Raw genomic sequence first — 23,519 nt, 5'->3', positions numbered from 1 at the left:
CTCCCGTTCTGCAGGTTGTCTCTTTACTAGGTTGATAGCTTCTTTTGCTGTGAAGAAGCTCTTAATTATAGCCCATTTGTCAAGTTTTGCTTTTGTTACAATTGCTTTGGCATCTTCATCATGAATCATTGCCAGTTTCTATGTCCAGAATGGTATTACCTAGGTTATCTTCCAGGGTTTTCATAGTTTTAGGTTTTACATTAAGTCTTTGATCCATCGTGAGTTAATTTTTGTATGTGGTGTAAGGAAGAGGTCCAGTTTCAATCTTCTGAATATGGCTGCCAACAGGTCCAACAGTTCCTCTAGGGCTAAAGTGTCCTATAGGAGCAAGTGGAGCCTGGGGAATAGGCATCCCTGGCTGTGCTCCACTACAGGCACTCTAGCACCAAACCCTATGGGCTCCACACCAGCTGGAGTTCTGCCCCTACCACTTTTGTAAGCAGCTTTCCCTGTTAACTCAAGTGTCCTTGATAGTAAAGGGATGTCCTCCTGCTGGGATTCCAGAGGCCTATGGCAGGAGCAGGTTGCTTCTGGCCAGTTCAATTCACCCCCTGTGCAGGAGTTGTTTAAGGCAAGGAACAAGTCCTGGTGTGTAATAGCCCCATGCAGGGTTCCCAGCGTCCTCATCCTTCATCCCAGCATCTGTGTGCTCCCTCCTTTCATCCTCAATGCCTTCCCTCTGAAGACCTGCTAGGAGTGCAACGGTCTTCCTGATGTCCCCTTACCTAGATGGGAGATGTTCCTCCTGGCTGCATCTAGTTGAATATCTTGGAGCAAGAATTAAAAAATGTAATTTCAATTGCATTCAATGTAATTCAGAGGTTGATTTGTGTAGAACTAGTAATCTTTTATTATTTTTCTTCCCTTTTCAGGTGCTTTATACATATCCCCATTAATTCAGTTATTGACTTTTGTCTCTCATATGAACAGTTTCAAAATAGTAAAGTTTATTATCATTATTTACATTCTTATTTCCATAGTTAAAATGTAAGTATTTATATTAACATCTTTGTTTATTTTTTATACATAAACATTAAATGTTGTGATAAACAGTATTCAAGTATCCAAATTTCATATGAAATAAAAGTGACTTATTTTTATGCATTTCCATGTCAGTACTCAATAACAAATGCCATTTTAAAAAATCAAAAGAAAACAACTCTGCTCACCTTTTTTCCACATTTTTTTATGGTGTCAAGGTGAGGAAGATTTGGGGTTTCCAGTAGGAAGAAGAGAGATGTGGAGGCCAAAACTGGCACAATGCTGTATGTAATAATTGGTAATGGTGCAAAATACTGTCTGGTTAACAATATTAAAGAGCCCAGTAATGCTTCTAGACCACTAATAAATATAAACATACCTTCAATAGTAGACATATAAAAAGGAGAAAGTATGTTAACAGGAAAGAAAATCTATTACAATTGACATTTATATTCCTTCTTCTGAACCTGTCATTTGTCACTATTTTTTTAAAATTGTGTTTTATTTATTATTTTATAAATAATGTCAACTCTTATTTTAGATTCACGTGGTATATGTGCAGGTCTGTCACATGGTAGCACTGTGTGATGCTGAGAGGTGGGGTATGAATGATCCCATACCTAGGCAGTGAACACAGCACTCACTAGGCAGTCCTTCTGACCTCACCCCTCTCCAACCCTCCCCAGTGTCCATGGCTCACATCTTTGTGTCCATGTATACTCAATGTTTAGCTCCTACTTATAAGTAGGACCATGTGGTATTTGGTTTTCTTTTTGTTGTTGTTAATTTGCTGAGGATAATGGCCACTAGTTGCATCTATGTTGCTGTAAAGCACATGATTTCAATGATGTTTATGGCTGCATAATATTTCATTGTGTAAGTGTACTATATTTTCTTTATCCAATCTACCATTGATGGACATCTAGGTTGATTCTATATCTTTGCTATTGTGAATAGTCCTGTGATGAACATATGAGTGTGTGTGTCTTTTGGATAGAATGATTTATTTTACCTTGGGTATACATCCAGAAATAAGATTGCTGGATCAAAAGGTAGTTCTGTTTTAAGTTCTTTGAGAAATTTTCAAACTCCTTTTTACAGTGGCTAAACTAATTTACATTCCCACCAACAGTGTATCAGCATTCCCGTTCTCTGCAGCCTCACCAACATCTGTTGTTTTTTGACTTGTAATAGAAGCCATCTGACTGTTGTGAGATGGTATCCCATTGTGATTTTGATTTGCATTTTTCTGATCATTAGTGATATTGAGCATTTTTTCATGTATTTTGGCCGCTTATAGGTCGTCTTTTGAGAAGTGTCTGTTTATGCCCTTCACCCATTTTTAATGGTTTTTTTTTTTATTGTTGATGTAAGTTCCTTATGGAGTCTGGATATTAGACCTTTGTCAGATGTGTAGTTTGCAAATATTTTTTTTCATCCTGTAGCTTGTCTGTTTACTCTTTTGATAGTTTCTTTTGCCATTCAAAAGTTCTTTAGTTTCATTAGGTTCCACGTGCCAATTTTTTATTGTTGCTGTTGCAATTGCATTTGAGGACTCAGCCATAAATTCTTTGCCAAGGCTGATGCTGATAATTTCCTAGGTTTGTTTTCTAGGATGTTTGTAGTTTCAGTTCTTACATTTAAATTTTTACTGTATCTTGAGTTAATTTTTGTATATGGTTAAAGGTAAGGGTCCAGTTTCATTCTTTTGCACATGGTTAGCCAGGCATTCCCAGCACCATTTGTTGAATAGGGAGTCGTTTCCTCATTGTTTATTTTTGTTGACTTTGTTGAAGATCAGATGGCTGTATGTGTCTGGCTTTACTTCTGGGTTCTCTATTCTGTTCCATTTGTCTTTATGTCTGTTTTTGTACAGTAACATGCTGATTTGGTTACTGTAGCCTTATAGCATAGTTTCAAGTCAGGTAGTATTAATGCCTCCAGCTTTGTTCTTTTTGCTTAGGATTGCTTTGGCTATTTGGGCTCTTTTATGGGTTCCAAATGAACTTTAGAATAGTTTTTTTGTACCAATTCTGTAAAAAATGACATTGATTTTGGACAAAATGATAGGAATGGTGTTGAATCTCTAGACTGCCTTTGGCACTATGACCGTTTTAACAATATTGATTCTTCCTATCCATGAACATGGAAGGTTTTTCTATTTGTTTGTGTCAGCTATGATTTATTTCAGCAATGTTTTGTAGTTTTCCTTGTAGAGATATTTCACCTCCTTGGTTAGATGTATTCCTAGGTATTTGTGTGTGTGTGTGTGTGTGTGTGTGTGTGTGTGTGTGTGTGTGTTGCTATTGTAAATGGGATAATGTTCTTGATTTGGCTTTCAGCTTGAATGCTATTGGTGTATAGAAATGCTACTGATTTTTTGTACATTGGTTTTGTGTCATGAAACTTTACTGAAATTGTTTATCAGTTCTAAAAACCTTTTGGCAGAGACTCTAGGGTCTTCTAGGTATAGAATCATATTGTCAGTGAAGACAGATAATTTAGCTTCTTTTTTTTTTTTCTCTATATGGGTGCCTTTTCTTTCTTTCTTTTGCTTGCTTGCTCTGGATAGAACTTCCAGTACTATGCTGAATAGGAGTTGTGAGAGAAGTCATCCTTGCCTTGTGCCAGTTTTCAAAAGAAATGCTTCAGTTTTGCCCATTCAGTATGATGTTGGCTGTGGGTTTGTTATAGGAGCCTCTTAATATTTTGAGGTATGTTCCTTTGACACCAAGTTTCTGGAGAGTTTTTATCAATAAGGAATATTGGATTTTACTAAAAACCTTTTCTTCATCTATTGAGATGATCGTATGGTTTTTGTTCTTTTGCTTATGTGGTGAATCACATTCATTGATTGGTGTATGTTTAACAAACCTTGCATCCCAGGAATCAGGCCCGCTTGATCATGGTGAATTGCCTTTTTGATGTGCTGCTGGATTTGGTTTGCTAGTATTTTGTTGAGAATTTTGCATCGATGTTCATCAGGAATACTGGTATGTAGATGTCTTTTTCTTTTTTGTCTTTGCCAGGTTTTGGTATCAGGGTGATATTAGCATTGTAGAATGTGTTAGGGAGGAGTCTCTGCTCCTCTATTTTTTGGAAGTTTCAGTAGAACTTTTACCAGCTCCTCTTTGTATGTCTGACAAAATTTGGCTGTGCATTCATCTAGTACAGTGCTTTTTGTTGTTGTTTGGTAGGTTTTTTACTATTGATTCAATTTTGGAACTCAAAATTGATCTGTTCAGAGTTTCAGTTTATTCCTGATTCAATCTGAGAGGCTGTGTATTTCCAGGAATTTATCCATTCCCTCTAGATTTTGTAGTTTGTATGCACAGAGGTGTCCATAATAGTCTGAGAGGATCTTTTGTATTTCTGTGAGATTGGTTGTAATATTACCTTTGTCATTTCTGATGGTACTTATTTGGATCTTCTTTTTTCCCTTTGTTAATCTATGGTAGCCCACTGTTGTTTATCCTTTCAAATAAACAATTTTGGGTTCATTGATTATTTGTATGAATTTTTGGATCTCAATTTCATTCTGTTTGGATCTGATTTTAATTATTTCTTTTTTTCTGCTAGCTTGAAGGTTATTTTGTTCTTGTTTTTCTAATTCTGCTAGGTGTGATGTTAGATCATCAATTCCAGATGTGGCTGACTTCTTGAGGTAGGCAGTTAGCACTATAAACTTTCCTCTTAACACTGCTTTTGCTGCTTCCCAGAGATTTTGGTATGTGATATCTCTGTTTTCATTTATTTCACAGAATTTTTTGTTGCTGCTTTGCTTTCATTGTTTATCCCAAAGTCATTCAGTAGCAAGTTGTTTAATTTTCATGTAATTTTGTGGTTTTGAGAGATCTTCTTGGTATTGATTTCTATTTTCATTTTCATTCTATTGAGGTCTGAGAGTATGGTTGGTATGATTTTAAGTTTTTTTTCTTTTTTTTGAGATGGAGTCTTGCTCTGGCCCAGGTTGGAGTGCAGTGGTTGGTGTGATCTTGACTCACTACAACCTCCACCTCCCAGGTCCAAGTGATTCTCCTGCCTTAGCCTCCCAAGCAGCTGGGACTACAAGCACGCACCACCCCACCCAGCTAATTTTTGTATTTTAAATAGACATGGGGTTTCACCACATAGGCCAGGGTGATCTTGAACTCTTGACCTTGTGATCCGCCTGTCTCAGCCTCTCAAAGTGCTGGGATTGAAGACGTGAGCCACCGTGCCCAGCTGATTTGAACTTTATTGAATTTGTTGAGACTAGCTTTATGGCTGAGCATATGTTCAATCTTAGAGTATCTTCTGTGTGCAGATGAGAAGAATGTATATTCTATGGTTGATGAATAGTGTATTTTGTAGATGTCTGTTAGATCCAATTTGTCAAATGTCAAATTTAAGTTCAGAATTTATATTTGTTAGTTTTCTGCCTTGATGGTCTGTCTAATGCTGTCAGTGGGGTATTGCAATCCCCCTCTATTATTTTGTGGCTAAGTCTTTGTAGGTCTAGAAATAGTCGTTTTATGAATCTTGGTGCTTTGATATTGGGTGCACATATATTTATGATAGTTAATTCTTCTTGTTGGATTGATCCTTTTATCTTTATGTAATGCCCTTATTTGCCTCTTTTTACTGTTGTTGGCTTAAAGTCTGTTTTATCTGATATAAGAATAGCGACCATTGCTCTTTCTTGTTTTCTGTTTGCCTAATAGATCATTCTCCAACCCTTTACTTTGAGCCTGTTGGTGCTGTTACTGTATGCTGGGTCTTCTGAAGACAGTAGATGAATTGGTGATGTTATTTTTAATCCAACTTGCCACTCTGTGCCTTTTAAGTGGGGCATTTATACCATGTACATTCAAAGTTATTATTGATGTGTGAGGTTCACAGTTTCTATTATGTAGTTGCTTTATAGGGGCTGTAGGCTATGTACATAAGTGTGTTTTTGTGGTAGCATGTATCATTCTTTCATTTCTCTGTTTAGAACTCCCTTAAGGATCTTTCGTAAGGCTGGTCGAACGGTAATACATTCTCTTAGCAATTGCTTTTTAGAGTTATTCTTGACATCTTTTCCCAACCCGATATGATCAGTGTATCATTTGAATTGTGTCATTACTAAATGTATGTATTGAAGACTTACTCACCAATAGCAAAATAGCACATATAGTGATAAATGGAATTTGAATTCGTTCTTACTGCTTTTGAAACGCTTTAGTGATTTCACTCTGCCCTTAAAATAAAATTCAGTTGTATTACCATGGCTAACTAAGCTCTCTGTATGATTGAGTGTCTAGTCTGTTAAACTCTAGTCATGTTAACTTTCCTTTTCTCTCTCCTTGATAACTATATACCAATGATACTAACTTTCTTATGCCAAACTTTTCTCTAGCTCAGGTCTTTAATTTATACTTAAAAAATGTTAAAAAAGAAAATTGGAACAAATGGAAATAAATTGGAACAACTGCCAATTAATCTACTATAAATAAGCTTATCTAAGTAATCTACATCCATTGTTAATATCTTCCACCCCCTATGTCTTAGTCTGCTTAGGCTGTCATAGCAACACACCATAGGCTGGGTGTGTTAGATAACAGAAATTTATGTTTTTTAAAGTTCTGGAGGGTTGGAAGTCCAAGATTAAAGGTACCAGTCAGTTTGATTTCACTTGAGGGCTCTCTTCTTGGCTTTCAGACAGTTGCGTTCTTGTGTCCTCACAGGGCAGGGAGGAAGAGGAGGCACTCTGATGTCTGTTTTTTAGGACACTAATTCTGTTGAATTTTGGCTTCACACTTAGGACCACATGTAACCTTGATTACTTCCATACTCCAAATATAGTCACACTGAGGCTTAGGCTGCACTATATGAATTTTGGGGAACAAAATTTAGTCCATAGCACCCACTACCTGGCTCCATTATGGCTACCTGTCTATTGTCTTCTGAGTGATTATTATGAGCTTGATTTTTTTTAAGTTTACCTTTACTTAATCCTTGTCAATTAGTCTCATTAAAATTCAAATTTATTAGGTCAAGAATCTGTCTGTCTTATTCACTGATATGTTCCCAGTGCCTAACTCTGTGATTCAAACAAAGGAGGTTAAAATATTATCATTTCCCCCCACTTTTAACAGATTAAATGAATGATCAGGCTCTGTGCCATTTTACTAACATGCATTATGTAAGAATTTTGGCCAAGTACTTTTTAAGTAAGAATTTTAATAAAATTGCTTTTCAATTACAAATATCTTATTAGTAACTGGTAAAATTTAATAAGAGAGATTCTGGCATTATATCAAGTAATAAAACTTAACTAATATTTCATATTTAGATAGCTCTTCTCTAGTACAGATGTTATACTAGCCAACATTCCCCCAGGTTATGTAAATAAAACATTGTCAAAATGCTGACATTAGGTTTCAAAATAACTCCCTATAGTTTTATCAGGAGGTTTGTGATCATTTATACATTTCATAAAATTTATTTTAGTTTAAAATGCATATAGAAAAATACATGATGAGTTTTTTAAATATGGAAACTCAATAATGGGAACATTACCAACACTCCAGGGGGTCTTTTACTCCCTTCTGGTCACTACCCACCTTTGAGTGGTAAATGCTTTCCTGATGTCCAATATTAAATACAGAAATTTGTCTGCTTTTGGTCTCTATATATATGGATTCATACTATATACCATTTTGTGTCTGTCGTCTTTCACCATTTTTCTTGTGAGATTATCTATTTTTCCACTTAGAGTTTAGTTCATTAGTTCTCAATGCTATGTATATTCTATTGTTTGAATATATCAAAATTATATTGATGGAAATTTGGGTCAGTTTCTTTTGGGAGTTAAATAGTGATGCTATGGGCATTTGAATATACGTTTTTTGGATAACATGTTTTAGACTTCTCAGTGGATAATAAACTTAACAGTGAAACCTCTGGAACACAGCGTATAAAGAGGTTAATCTAAAATAGATGATAACAATGAGTTTTGCAAAGGGGTTCTGCCAATTTTCGCTTCTCCCCAGTGTATGAGAGTTGTTCGTCATCCCTTTTAAGGGGTCCATGTTCTTCAGTTGAAAGTCAATATTGTTAAGATGTCCTATTGTTTTTCCTAAGTTTCGATTTTCTAAAATTTCTTTTACTTTTTACCTGTTCTAGTGGGGGTAAGCTGGGATCATGTTCTAAATATAATTTGCATTTATTGAGGGTAATGAGTTTGTTTTAACCATTATCAACACAATGGTTAAATTGTATATCCAATTTTGTGAAGACACATCAAGATTTTGTCCATTTTTCTATTGGCCTTTTACTTTTTGATTTGTTTTATATATGCTGATTAATCCTTAGTCAGATATAATTCATCTCTCTGTGGCCTGCCTTATCTTAATTCCACTTTGACAACCAGAAGTTCATATTTATACTTTAGTTCCTTTTATTAGTTTTTAAATTATATTTAGTGATTTTTTTGTTCTACTCAACATTTTTCTCTATTATAAAGCTATGAAAATCATCTTTTATGATTAGTTATAATTCCCTTATCTTTCTAATTTTACCTGTCACATTTAGATATGTAATCCATTTGAAATTGATTTTTTTGTGCAACATATGAGCCAAGTTTCATGTTTCTCTATAGGAATATCTAATTAGCACAGATTTTTTTTTCAAAAGACCATCATTTTCTCACTGCATTGCAATATTATCTTTGTCATTAAATCAGACTCACACCTATGTGTGTGTTTATTTCTGGATTTGCTATTGTGTTTCATTGACATACTTGTCTATCCTTAAATCAATATTTTACTGTGCTAAATGACATTGCTTTTAATTGAGCTTAGTGTGTGAAAGGGGAATTTTCTAGATGTGTTTTTCAGGATCTTGACTATTCTTGCCAGTTTGCATTTACATACAATATTTTAGAATCATTTTACAATTTTTACAAACAAACTTGCTGGCATTTCTTCTACTTTCTTTGGATATATTATGTGGTTTTCCTAGCTTTGGGGGAAGAATAACATATAGTCTACCTTTCATGTTTTCTAACACATGCTTATAAAGCTATACGTTTTACTGTAATTACTACTTTAGGTTATTTTACAAGTTTTGATATTTCATATTTTGTTATTTCATTCAAAATCATTTTCTATTTTTATACTGTATTGTTTAAAAATACTTCCTTTAAAGAAATGTATTTTTGGTTGCTAATTTCTTAATATAAAATAATTTTCTAGTTTCTGTTACTGATTTATAGGTTAATATCATTTAGGTTCTAAATTATTCTAGCCATTTAAGATTTGTCAAATCTTGTTTTATGGACTATCTTTATAAATAAATTATGTAGAGCTTTTTGGCATAACAGTTTTATATGTAATCTGGTCAATTTAGTAAATTATGATGGTCACAAGTGATTACTTGGAGTAAACTTTTTGCCTAAGGGTGATATGTTAAAACTTCAAAATATGATTTTGAGTTTGTTTATTTGTCCATTTAGTTTTCTCAGTGTTTGGTTAATATATTTTTGAACTATGATGTCAGGTGTACATGATTTTAAGTCTTTATGTCTTCCTACTTTATTGCCTCTTATTATTATGGAATAATGCACTGTATTTCCAGCAAAATGTCTTCCATCAAATCCAATTTTATATGATATCAATATCAATTTTATATGATATCAATATTTTTCTTTTGGTTTTTGAATACCTTGTAGTTTTGATTATTTTACTTTCAAACTTTGTATTTGACACATTATGTTTTATGTTTATGTTGTAAGTAGTATAGAGTTGGATTTGTTATTTTTGTACAAACTAGCTGTTCTGGATTTTTACTTGGAATAATCAACTTATATTTAATATATTTACTGATGTATTTTTTTATATCTACTCTCTTACTATTGGTATTCTATAAGATCTACATAATTTATTTTTTCTTTACAAGTGGCATTTTCAATTAATATAGTATTTTCCTCTACTAACTTTAGTTTTCATCCATATTTTTTACATGCAAAGATTACATCAGTTTGGTTAACAAAGTTGTAAGGCAATAAATCAATGTCTAAAGTAAAATATTCCTGACTCCAAAGTCTCTGGTTTACATCCTTTTATTTTTCATTTTTTTGACAACATATTCTTAGTCACTGTGCTATGATGTCACACATTGTTTCTGCTCTCTTTTAAACTTTTGTCTCTTGAGAGGTTACAAAGAGGAAGGAAAGAAATAAAAATCAAGCAATAAAAAAACACTACTTTCTCTTCTCTATGTTAAAGAACATATTTTAGGAGTGAGACTTGAGAGTTTTGATCCAGAAAATCAAGATGTGTTATATACATATATATTAATTTAAGATTTAATTTAAGGCTAACAGCACAGATTATTATCTGTCAACAAAGCAGAGGAATGCTCTGTGTGTGTGTGTGTTTGTGTGTGTGTGTGTGTGTATGTGTATGTGTATGTGTGTGTGCGTGAGATCATGGCGTATTGCCCTGCCTTGGAGCCTGCAATTCTAATTCCACCATTGGATTTTATCACTTTCAACTATGAAAGTTATAAGTCTCAAATTTGGTCAGCCAGGCACGGTGGCTCACGTCTGTAATTCCAGCACTTTGGGAGGCCGAGATGGGCAGATCACCTGGGATCAGGAGTTTGAAGCCAGCCTGGCCAACATGGCAAAACCCCGTCTCTACTAAAAATACAAAAAGTAGCTGGGTGTGGTGATGCACGCCTGTGATCCCAGCTACTCAAGAGGCTGAGACAGGAGAATCGCTTGAACCTGGGAGGCAGAGGTTGCAGTGAGCCGAGATCATGCCACTGCACTCCAGCCTGGGCGACAGAGTGAGACTCCGTCTCAAAAAATAACTAAATAAGTCTCAAATGTGGAGGTCTTGATTATAAAAAGGTATTAGGTGGCAATACCCTAATAATTATTTATTGTAAATTAGCTATTGGTTGTTATTTTAAAACAACCCAAGAGAATTATAGGGTCTTTAAGAATGTTACACTAAATATACAAATTCAGATGTGGGGAGGGAGGTTGTTGAAATTTCTTTAAATAGATATTTCATTTAATCTTATGTACATCGGGAAGTTCCAGGCAGACACCAGTTGCATTTCTCAGTGGAATCTTCAGCCTTACCTGATTGCAGTAGGTATGAGTTCACAACTATGGAGTCTTCCAATGCTGAAGCACATTCCCATGGATCCTTTTCCAATCATAACTATTCCAAGGTGAAGATGTGGCATATCTGCAAACAGAAGGCTAAGAGAATACAATAAAATTTCTAATACAGTATTCTTCATGTTACATGTTGTGAAATCTCTTGCATTTAAAGTACTTAGGTTCAATTTCTTTCAGTAATTTAGATGATTATTTTTCAGAGCAGGTTTATTCCAAGAACATACAATTATTAAAAGAACTGCCATTAACTAGCATTTACTTTCAGCTAGATAACTTAAGTAATTTTATAATTAAAATTTTAAAACCCATCATTAATAAGTTAAATAAATTTGTTTGATTTGTTGCATTGATTAGAGTGTGTACATTCCACCTTAGCTCTATCTCCCCCATTTTTTACTTGCTTCATACTTTTTTTTTTTTTTCTTGAGGCAGTCTTGCTCTGTTGCCAGGTTGGAGTGCAGTGGCACGATCTCGGCTCACTGCAACCTCTGCCTCCCAGGTTCATGCGATTCTCCTACCTCAGCCTCCCAAGTAGCTGGGACTACAGGCATGTGCCATCATGACCAGCTAATATTTTGTATTTTAGTAGAGATGGGGTTTCACCATGTTGGCCAGGATGGACTCAATCTCCTGACTTCATGATCCGCCCACCTCGGCCTCCCAAAGTGCTGAGATTACAGTTGGTCCCTATACAAATTTGGTGTCACCCAGTGTTGACAAATTATGTTAAAATAATTGACAGTTAAAATAATAAGTGTTTGTTATTATTTCCACCATTTTAAAAAGTTTTTTCCTCCAATCATGCACCTAGAAAACAGCATATTTTTGTTTAAATTCAAATTTGTGTAACTCTCAGGACTGCACCCTAAAGTTCTTTGTCAAGCTCTACAATATCTGCACCAAACTCAAAAACAATGAAATAATCCAATTTAAAAATGGGCAAAAGATAGAAATAGACATGTTTCCAAATAAAACATGCAAATGGCCAATAAGCATATAGAAATATGCTCAATATCACTAATCATCAGAGAAATGCAAAGTAAAACCACAGTGAGATATCACCTTACACAAGTCAGAATGGCTGTTATTAAAAAGAGTTTTAAGAAACCAGATATTGGTGAGGATGAGAAAGGAGAACGCTTATACATTGTTGGTGGGAATGTAAATTAGTACAACTACTATGGAAAACTGTGCAAAGATTTGTCAAAGAACTAAAAATAAAAGCATTATTTAATCCATAAATTTCACTATTGGGAATCTGTCCAGAGGAAAATAAATTGTTACCAAAATATACCTGCACTCATATGTTTATTGCAACAGTGTTCACGATAGCAAAGATATGGAATCACCCTAAGTGTTCATCAATGGACAACTGGATAAAGAAAATGTGGCATATGTACAGAATGAAATACTCTTCAGCCATAAAAAATAATGAAATAATGTCTTTTGCAGATATATGGATAAAACTGGAGGCCATTATCTTAAATAAGACAACTCAGGCACAGAAAGACAAATATCTCATATTCTCACTTGTAAGTGGGAGCTAAGCAATGGGTACAGTGGACTTAGAGTGTGAAATGAGAGACAATGGAGACTCAGCAGGATGGAGGGGTGGATGGTGAGAAATTACTTAATGGGTACAATGTAAGTTATTTGGGTGATGGGTACCCTAAAAGCACCTACTTAATCACTGCACCATCTATCCATGCAATAAAATTATACTTGTACCCTATAAACTTAAACACTTTTTAAAAAACCAAACAACACAAAAGGATTATCAGATAGCTTTGTTAATGTTCATAGAACCAGTGGAATACATATCTTAATTCAATTTAATTTCCCTCACTAAAAGTTATTCATCAATATATTCAATAACTACTAATTAGATATCTACTAGGTGCTAAACATAAATAGGTACTACTGATTAAACTGTAAATGAGAAATAATACCTGTCTTAAGTCAACTTAATATTCACTATTAAAATACAGAACAGGAAGTCAATGATTAGTTGAAATTTGAAAACCAAGAGGATTTTAGAACTGGAGAGAGTATTCATTAGACATCTGTAAAACTGAATAAAATGTAGAATACAGAAAGAAGATGATGGAAAATGAGGTGGTAATGGTTCTCTGTTGTAAGCTAATTGAGGTCATTGTAATAGGGATAGATGTTATGTTGAGGACAGGAACTGAAACCATGAAGGAGACCCAGCCACTGCCACAGGTATCAAGAAAACAATGTTTTCATGGTTTTCAAGGGTTCTCTTCTTTTTGCCCTACAGTTTTCTGCCAATGTCATATTTATTGCGGTTGTCCAGAATCCAGTGGTAATGGAGAATAATTTTTTTTTTCTGCAACAGAGCAGCATGTGGCTCTGAGACTATAGGCAAACATTAATGTATTGAAGATTTTAAACTTGTTTTACAACATGAACTTTCACAGTTAAATGTATTATCCCAGCAATTACAAGCCTGCAGAATTTAAATCTGAAGTCTTTAAGGACAGAAACACATAAACAACCGCAGAGACATGTAACATACTCCTTGGCTTTGATTCTAGAGTTTTTGTTAATTTTTCTTTTCAAGTATAGATGTCCTGCTGGGCACTAAAATTAACTGTTTTTGTCAATCCCTGATTTAAATTTTTTTTATTTTCCCCAGGATTCTGATATGCATCTCAGGGTTACACATTTCCTTCTGAAGGGCCCACAGCATACTTCAAATTCCACATGATCAAAGTTAAAATCATCACCATCCATCAGAAAAATCCAGGATGAACAATAGATGTCATCCTTGATGCTTACTTCATATTCACTCCCACAATTTTGTAGTTCTGCTGCCTTTTTGTCTTACCCAGGAAGCTACAAATTATCTCCCAAGTTGCATTTAGTAAATATTTTTAATAATTCCCAAAAACATTTGCACACTTCACTTCTAGCTTAGCATTTACTAGTTTTAAAGTACAAATGTAAGCCTCTTCTTCAGTAGGGTTTTCAATAATACATACACATATTTTCCTTTAACTTCAGCTACTAACACAAAGCCTGGCATGGAACAGATGATTGATATATCTTTGTGATACTCAAAGACTGCCATATTTTCCATATTATTTTCTGTCATTAGAGGAAGTAAGATATTTTAATCTCTGAGTTATCATATAATATAAAAGTATATCAAAAGATCAAGTTTCAATGGTAATTGATAATATCAGTACAAGAAAATATTAGAAAATTTGTCATTAGTTTGAAAAACTTCTAGTCCTGTTAATTAAAGAACAATCAAATCTCACATTGGAATATACAGCCAAGAAGAAGACAAAAGCTATTGAAATCCTGCCACTGAAGCACTTCATTACAAAAAAAGAAAGAGACTTACTGGGGATGTCCGCAGCTCTGAATAAGTCTTGAGACACAAATAAATGACTGCTTAAGTTGTATATATCCAACACTAGACCATAAAGGAAGAAACATGATGCAAACCTGTAATGATAAATTAAAGAATGGGGATATACTAAATATAGTATCTATATATTGTGCTTTATCTTCACATTTTTATATTTATTATATTATCTAGTTATAGGTATCCAAACATAAGGCAAAGACGTAATAATTCATGAAGAAAGGAAAAAATAAAAATCCCAAAATATGAAATGGGGCACACAGACATATATATACCAAAATATCTGGGTTTGGGAAGCTGCTACAGATAAGCACAGCATATTAAATCTGGAAGGATAGGAAGATTATCTGTTAATTTGTTTGGAGTTCACTGGCATTCTCTGCATATATGTGTTCTTTGAAAAATTATATATTTTGTTTGATGTTTAATTCATAAAATCTTTAAGTCATTGGCTTTGCTGCATATTTACCTTCCATATTTGCTGATTTATATAATGGATGTAATCATGTCACGAATCTCCTGGTGTTCTTCTGAGAATTAAAGACAACATAGCATGCACAGTGGGGTCTAGAATATTTTGATTGTTGAGTACATGTACCCATTATTATTGTGTATATTTTAATCATTGAAATATAAATACTGGAATATTTTGCCATAACATTTTCTGTATCTATTTAAAATAGTTTCTAAATATGCTTCTATAAAAAGTTTTTAGGTATATTGTTTAAAAACATCAATAATATAACATAAACTTAGAAATTAGTCTCGTTCTGAAGAATATTTTTCTTTCCAAAAGAAACCATTTTTATCCCTTAGTGTATTATGTATTTTACAGAGGTTTTCTATGGATTATAATTTCATATATGTGTCATTTTACAAAAACAAATGCAGCCATACATACATGGTACTATGCATCTTCTTTTCCTTTAAATGTGTATATATGTTATATATAAGGTATATATGTAATTTATGTATACATACAAAGAGAATCAATATTCTCTTTATTGAATATAATTGTTTAACTATAATCCTTGGGAAACATGAGATATGTATACAACACTTCCAGAGCTAGATCCATTTCCTATAATGAAAAATGAATGGAAATGTGGAGTCTTGGGTTATATATGCGTGTAAAAGTTCACAAAGTAATATTCAAAAGCATGTTTTTCTTCCTTTTTTTAAATTTAGGTGAAGGTCACAAAACATACAATTAGCCATTTTAACATGTATATTTAGTGACATTTTGTACATCCTCAATGTTGTGCAACCATCATCTCTTTCTAGTTTCAAAACGTTTTGTTCATTGAAGAACACCTCATAGTCATTAACTAATCACTCCCGATTACCCCCATTCCTGATCCCTTGGCAACCCACTAATCTACTTTCCATCTCTAGGGATTTGCCTATTCTGAATATTTCATAAGAAATTAATTATAAAATATGTGACTTTTAGTATGTGGTCACTTTCACTTAGCATAACAATTTTAAGGTTCGTTTAAGTTGCAGCATTGTGTCAGTACTTCATTCCCTTTTATGGCTGAATAAAATTCTGTTGTATGTATACATCACATTTTGTTTATATATTCATCTGTTGATGGAAATTTGGGTTGTTTATACTTTTGGCTGTTGTTAATAGTGCTGCTATAAGTATTTGTGAAAAGTATATGAGTACTTATTTTCGATATTTTAAAATATATATCTAGGAGTGGAATTACTGGATCATATGGTAAATTTATGTTTAACTGTCTGAGGAACAGCAAAACTATTTTCTGTGGAAGCTGTGCCATTTCACATTCCCACCAGCTATGTAGGAGGGCTCTAATTTCTCCACATCCTTGTCAGCACTTGTTATTTTCCAATTTTTAATTGGAATGTGAAATGGTATCTCATTTTGGTTTGATTTGCATTTTCTTAATGACCAGTGATGCCAACAATCTTTTCATGTGCATATTGACCATTTGTATATTGTCTCTGGAGAAATGTCTATTCAAGTCCTTTACTTGTTTTTGTTTTGTTTTTTGTTTTGAGAGGGAGTTTTCACTCTTGTTGCCCAGGCTGAAGTGCAGTGGCACGATCTCCACTCACGGCAACCTCTGCCTCCCAGGCTCAATCGATTCTCCTGCCTCAGCCTCCCAAGTAGCTGGGATTACAGGCACCCGCCACCATGCCCGGCTAATTTTTTTGTTATTTTTTATTAGAGATGGGGTTTCATCATGTTGGCAAGACTGGTCTCGAACTCCTGACCTCAGGTGATCCGCCCATTTTGGCCTCCCAAAGTGCTGGGATTACAGGCGTGAGCCACCATGCCCAGCCCTTTACTTGTTTTCTTAAGTTGGGGTCTTTGTCTTTTTGTTAAGTTTTCAGAAGTTTTTATATTCTGGATACTAAATCCTTATTAGATACACAACTTGCAAAGTATTTTCTCCCATAATGTAAGTTTTTTTTCCTCTTTTTAAATAATGTATCTTGATGCCCTAAAGTTCTAATTTTTATAATGTCTAAATTTATCTTTTTGTTCCCACTTATGATTTTCTGTCAAATCTAAGAATTTCTTGCCAAATCTTAGGTCAGGAAGATTTACCTTGATGTTTTCTTCTAATAGTTTTATAGTTTATGCTCTTATATTTAGGTTGTTGATTCACATTGAATGAATTTTTATATTTGGAGTGAGGTAAGGGCCCAACTTCATTCTTCTGCATGTGGAAATAAGTCATCCCTTGAAAAGACACTATTCTTTCCCTATTGAATGGTTCAGGCACCATTGTTGATAATCATTTAGCCATAGACGTGTTGTTTATTTCTCAACTTTGGATTATCTTCAATTAGTCTGTGTTCATACTTATAAGAGTACTAGATTGTTTGGAGTACTTTGTAACTACAAAGTTGCTTCTGTAACTTTGTTGTAAGTTTTGAAATTGGGAAGTGTGAGTCTATCATCTTCATTTTTCTTTTTCAAGGTTGTTTTGGCTACCCAGGGCCCACTGCAATTCTATATGAATTTGTGGATCAGCTTTTCTTTCTTTTTTTCTTTTTTAAGAGATGTTTTCTTCTTCTGTTCCCCAGGTTGGAGGACAATCGCATGATCATATGTCACTGTAATCTTGAACTCCTGTGCTCAAGCAATACACCTGCCTTAGCCTCCTGAGTACCTAAGACCACAGGCACATGCCACCACATTTGACATTTTTTATTGTACTTTAAGTTCTGGGGTACATGTGCAGAACATGCAGGTTTGTTACATAGGTATACGTGTGCCATGGTGGTTTGCTGCACCCATCAACCCGTCATCTACATTAGGTATTTCTCCTAATGCTCTCCCTCCCCTAGCCCCCGATCTCCCAACAGGCCCCAGCGCATGATGTTCCCCTCCCTGTGTCCATGTGTTCTCATTGTTCACCTCCCAATTATGAGTGAGAACATGCGGTGTTTGGTTTTCTGTTCTTGTGTTAGGTTGCTGAGAATGATGGTTTCCAGCTTCATCCACATCCCTGCAGAGGACATGAACTCATCCTTTTTATGGCTGTGTAGTATTCCATGGTGTATATGTGCCACATTTTTTTTTTTTTTGCTTTTCTACATTTTTTTTAATTATTATTATGCTTTAAGTTTTAGGGTACATGTGCACAATGTGCAGATTAGTTACATATGTATACATATGCCATGCTGGTGTGCTGCACCCATTAACTCGTCATTTAGCATTAGGTATATCTCCTAATGCTATCCCCTCCCCCCACCCCACAACAGTCCCCAGAGTGTGATGTTCCCCTTCCTGTGTCCATGTGTTCTCATTGTTCAATTCCCACCTATGAGTGAGAATATGCGGTGTTTGGTTTTTTGTTCTTGCGATAGTTTACTGAGAATGATGATTTCCAATTTCATCCATGTCCCTACAGAGGACATGAACTCATCATTTTTTATGGCTGCATAGTATTCCATGGTATATATGTGCCACATTTTCTTAATCCAGTCTATCATTGCTGGGCATTTGGATTGGTTCCAAATCTTCGCTATTGTGAACAGTGCTGCAGTAAACATACGTGTGCATGTGTCTTTATAGTAGAATGATTTATAATCCTTTGGGTATATACCCAGTAATGGGATTGCTGGGTCAAATGGTATTTCTAGTTCTAGAGCCTCGAGGAACCGCCACACTGTCTTCCACAATGGTTGAAGTAATTTACACTTCCACCAACAGTGTAAAAATATTCCTATTTCTCCACATCCTCTCCAGCACCTGTTGTTTCCTGAATTTTTAATGATTGCCATTGTAACTGGTGTGAGATGGTATCTCACTGTGGTTTTGATTTGCATTTCTCTAATGACCAGTGATAATAAGCTTTTCTTCATGTTTGTTGGCTGCATGTCTTCTTTTGAGACATGTCTGTTCATATCCTTCACCCACTTTTTGATGGAGTTGTTTTTTTCTTGTAAATTTGTTTAAGTTCTTTGTAGATTCTGGATATTAGCCTTTTGTCAGATGGATACATTGCAAAAATTTTCTCCCATTCTGTAGGTTTCTTGTTCAATCTGATGATAGTTTCTTTCTCTGTGCAGAAGCTCTTTAGTTTAATTAGATCCCGTTTGTCTATTTTGACTTTTGTTGCCATTGCTTTTGGTGTTTTAGACATGAAGCATTTGCCCATGCCTATGTCCTGAATGGTATGGCCTAGGTTTTCTTCTAGGGTTTTTATGGTTTTAAGTCTTACATTTAAGTCTTTAATCTATCTTGGGTTAATTTTTGTATAAGGAACGTATCCAGTTTCAGCTTTCTGCCTATGGCTAGCCAGTTTTCCCAACACTGTTTACTAAATAGGGAATCCTTTCCCTATTGCTTGTTTTTGTCAGGTTTGTCAAAGATCAGATGGTTGTAGATGTATGGTGTTATTTCTGAAGCCTCTGTTCTGTTCCATTGGTCTATATCTCTGTTTTGGTACCAGTACCATGCTGTTTTGGTTACTGTAGCCTTGTAATATAGCTTGAAGTCAGGTAGCATGATGCCTCCAACTTTGTTCTTTTTGCTTAGGATAGTTTTGGCTATGCAAGCTCTTTTTTGGTTCCATATGAAATTTAAAGTAGTTTTTTTCCAACTTTGTGAAGAAAGTCAATGGTAGCTTGACGGGGATAGGATTGAATCTATAAACTACTTTAGGCAGTATGGCCATTTTCATGATATTGATTCTTTCTATCCATCAGCATGGAATTTTTTTCCATTTGTTTGTGTCCTCTCTTATTTCCTTGAGCAGTGGTTTGTAGTTCTCCTTGAAACAGTTCTTCACATCCCTTGTAAGTTGGATTCCTAGGTATTTTATTCCCTTAGTTGCAATTGGGAATGGGAGTTCACTTATGATTTGGCTCTCTGTTTGTCTGTTATTGGTGTATAGAATGCTTGTTATTTTTGCACATTGATTTTGTATCCTGAGACTTTGCTGAAGTTGCTTATCAGCTTAAGGAGATTTTGGGCCGAGATGATGGGGTTTTCTAAATATACAATCATGTCATCTCTAAACAGAGACAATTTGACTTCCTCTTTTCCTAAGTGAATACCCTTTCTTTCTTTCTCTTGCCTGATTGCCCTGGCCAGAACTTCCAATATTATGTTGAATAGGAGTGGTGAGAGAGGGCGTCCTTGTCTTCTGCCAGTTTTCAAAGAGAATGCTTCCAGTTTTTACCCATTCAGTATTATACTGGCTGTGGGTTTGTCATATATGGCTCTTATTACTTTGAGATATGTTCCATTAATACCTATTTTATCATGAGTTTCTAGCATGAAGGGCTGTTGAATTTTGTCAAAGGCCTTTTCTGCATCTATTGAGATAATCATGTGGGTTTTTGTCATTGGTTCTGTTTATGTGATGGATTACGTTTATTGATTTGTATATGTTGAACTATCCTTGCATCCCAGTGATGAAGCCAGCTTGATCATGGTGGATAAGCTTTTTGATGTGCTGCTGGATTCAGTTTGCTAGTGTTTCATTGAGGATTTTCGCATCAATGTTCATCAGGGATATTGGCCTAACATTTTCTTTCTTTCTTGTGTCCCTGCCAAGTTTTGGCATCAGGATGATGCTGGCCTGATAAAATGAGTTAGGGAGGATTCCCTCTTTTTCTGTTGTTTGGAATAGTTTCAGAAGGAATGGTACCAGCTCCTATTTGTACCTCTGGTAGATGGTGGTGGATAAGCTTTTTGATGTGCTGCTGGATTTGGTTTGCCAGTATTTTATTGAGGATTTTCGCATCGACGTTCATCAGGGATATTGGCCTGAAATTTTATTTGTTGTGTCTCTGCTAGGTTTTGGTATCAGGATGATGATGGCCTCAAAAAATGAGTTAGGGAGGAGTCCCTCTTTTTTTATTGTTTGGAATAGTTTCAGAAGGAACGGTACCAGTTCCTCTTTGTACCTCTGGTACATTTTTGATTGGTAGGCTATTACTGCCTAAATTTCAGAACTTGTTATTGGTCTATTCAGGGATTTTACTTCTTCCTGGTTTAGCCTTGGGAGGATGTATGTGTCCAGGAGTTTATTCGTGTCTTCTAGATTTTCTAGTTTATTTGTGTAGAGGTGTTTATAGTATTCTCTGATGGTAGTTTTTTTTGTTGTTGTTTTGTTTGTTTGTTTTTACAAGTAATGGAGTCAAATACACAAAATCTTATTTATATGAATTGACATACATGAAAAGTATTCTGTAAAATCTATGCAGGCATGATGTGCCATCTCACCTTTTCTTGTCTTCTGGACAGATTTTGAGTTTCTAAAGGAAAAGAAGGGTTTATGAGATTCAAAGCACAGGCAGAAGTGAGTCACAGAATTGGTAAGAAGACCATTCTCCATCCCACCATGACCTCACATGCATCTGTGAAACACAGAAGATAAAGACTGGAGAGGCAGTGGCAGTTGCTGAGAACTGTTGTTTCCTTTGCAGTAGCAGAAAATTGTATGGCTCCCAGGTGAACAGTGTTCAATCAGCAAATACATGGAAAGGAAACACTTCTAAGCAGACAATCTAGGTGATCCTTTACTAAAGCAAATATGATCATGGCCGACTCTGACTTTAATCATTCAAAGGCCTCCTGTTGTTCATAAAATAAAAAGCAATGGCCAGGCACGGTGGCTCACGCCAGTCATCCCAGCACTTTGGGAGGTTAAGGTGGGCGGATCACCTGAGGTCATGAGTTCGAGACCAGCCTGGCCATCATGGTGAAACCCTGTTTCTACTAAAAATACAAAAACTAGCCGGGTGTGGTGGTGCATGCCTGTAATCTCAGTTACTCAGGAGGCTGAGGTGGGCTAATCACTTGAAGTTGGGGGGCGGGGGAGCACACAGAGGCTGCAGTGAGCCATGCCACTGCACTCCAGCCTGGGCAACAGAAAGTCCATCTCAAAAAAAATAAAAATAAATAAATAAAAAGCAATAGTGATCACAATTATACATATTCTCATAGTATCCCCACATTTCACCTCAGGGAGCATTAAATGATTAATTGTATGATTGGTTGTTTAATATGAATCTCCAGTACTAGAATACAGTGTCACATAAGAATAGAGACCATTATGTCTTTTACTCTGTATTCTCTCTAGAAACCAGCAAAGAGCCTAGCCCACTGGCTACATAAATGAATGAATTATTCTTTTGAATTTAATTGGGAGTTTCCAGGAAAGTAGTAGAAATGTATTCTCTATATAAAGACTAAAAGGTGATGGAAGAGATTGACTTTGTGTAGAAAATGTCAAGGTGTGAAAGGGAGTACATCTGAACGTAAGCACTGATAAACTTCAAGCTTCTTGTGCCAAACTTGGAGATTTGGAGATGACCTGTTTGGCTATAATTTGTGAGCTCATGGTCTGCCTTGCAGAGACTGCCCTTTAGTTCATCTGCCCCAGGGGATTCCTAAAGTGGATTTCTTCAACTTCTGTGAAAGCACACGATTTTGCAAGCTTCCTCATGTACCTCTTTCAAGTACTCCAGTTCCAGAAGCCTCTTTATAGGTACACTATGGCTGTCTTTTATCAACTATAGTGATAAGATAACATTAGATTTTACCCTTTGTTTCTAAGTTTCTTGACATTTGTCTTCTCTCTGCTGGGGCTTTCACCCCTGCTATCTTTCTTAGATGCTTGCTAATCTCTTCTGATAATTACCATCCTGACAGGAGCCACAGCTATCCACTGAGTCTTATCTGCCCCAGCTTTTCCCACCTCATATATTTTGCCACTGAATGTTTTCAGAAATCACATGTTCCAGAGTTTCAGAATGTTCAAATTTTATGAAAAATGAACAACATAATCAAATTCTCCTTGCTCACATCTCTTTCCTCTACAGAGTTCCATGCATCTTTATCCCAGGTAATTCTCTTGTTCATGGCCTCTTTTTATAAGAATAATTTAAATAATTTAAAGAATAATATATACAAATAATTACTTTATACATTATTGAAGACCCATTATAAAATAGGCACTACTCTATGCACTTTGTATATATTACCTATAATTCTTACAAGAGTCTTGCAAGGTAGGAATTATCCCATTTTCCAGATAAGGAACAGTGAGACACTATCAATTCCTTTTGAGAGAGTTCACATCCCGTAGATTCTGTGGGACAAAGTGTCTTCCCTGAGATATCCTAGAGGTGAAGGATGGTGTATCCTCCTTCTCTTCACCTCTTGAAAATATAAGATTAACTGAATGTTTCATCCTTGTCACATATAGAGGGGACTAAGAATCCCACAATATGACTTTCAGGTATCCCGGGACATACAAGAAGGAAATTGTCAGGGTTTTCTCTTTTAAACTAATTAGTAGGTAAATCCCCAAATATTCCTAGCTCCAAAGAAGGCATGGGTCATGACAGAGCACAGCTGGGTTTGGTCTCAGGGTTGTTGCCTTCAGGAAGTAAAAGCAGCACTAAGTTTAAATTGCATTGTGCCTTTGAAATTGCAATGCAGCTATATCCATGTCCCAGCTGTATGTGTTTCTCTCAAAAATA

The 23,519-nt window shown here is 35.3% G+C and overlaps 1 long non-coding RNA gene across 1 annotated transcript in view; it reads right to left on the bottom strand.

The window, feature by feature from the left end:
• The window catches only part of LOC129135885 (uncharacterized), a 42,980-nt gene that overhangs the window by 7,957 nt on the left and 11,504 nt on the right, over positions 1–23,519 (bottom strand). The window contains exons 2-3 of the long non-coding RNA XR_008536967.2: positions 14,514–14,617; positions 11,099–11,221 (exon numbers count right to left, since the gene is read on the bottom strand). This is a non-coding gene — a long non-coding RNA (uncharacterized LOC129135885). The remainder of the gene's footprint in view (positions 1–11,098; positions 11,222–14,513; positions 14,618–23,519) is intronic.

Source organism: Pan troglodytes, chromosome 7 (genome assembly GCF_028858775.2).
Source record: "Pan troglodytes isolate AG18354 chromosome 7, NHGRI_mPanTro3-v2.0_pri, whole genome shotgun sequence".
Lineage (NCBI taxonomy): Eukaryota > Metazoa > Chordata > Mammalia > Primates > Hominidae > Pan > Pan troglodytes.
The sequence above is the reverse complement of the archived record's forward strand: the minus strand, read 5'-3'. Positions and strand labels throughout refer to the sequence as shown.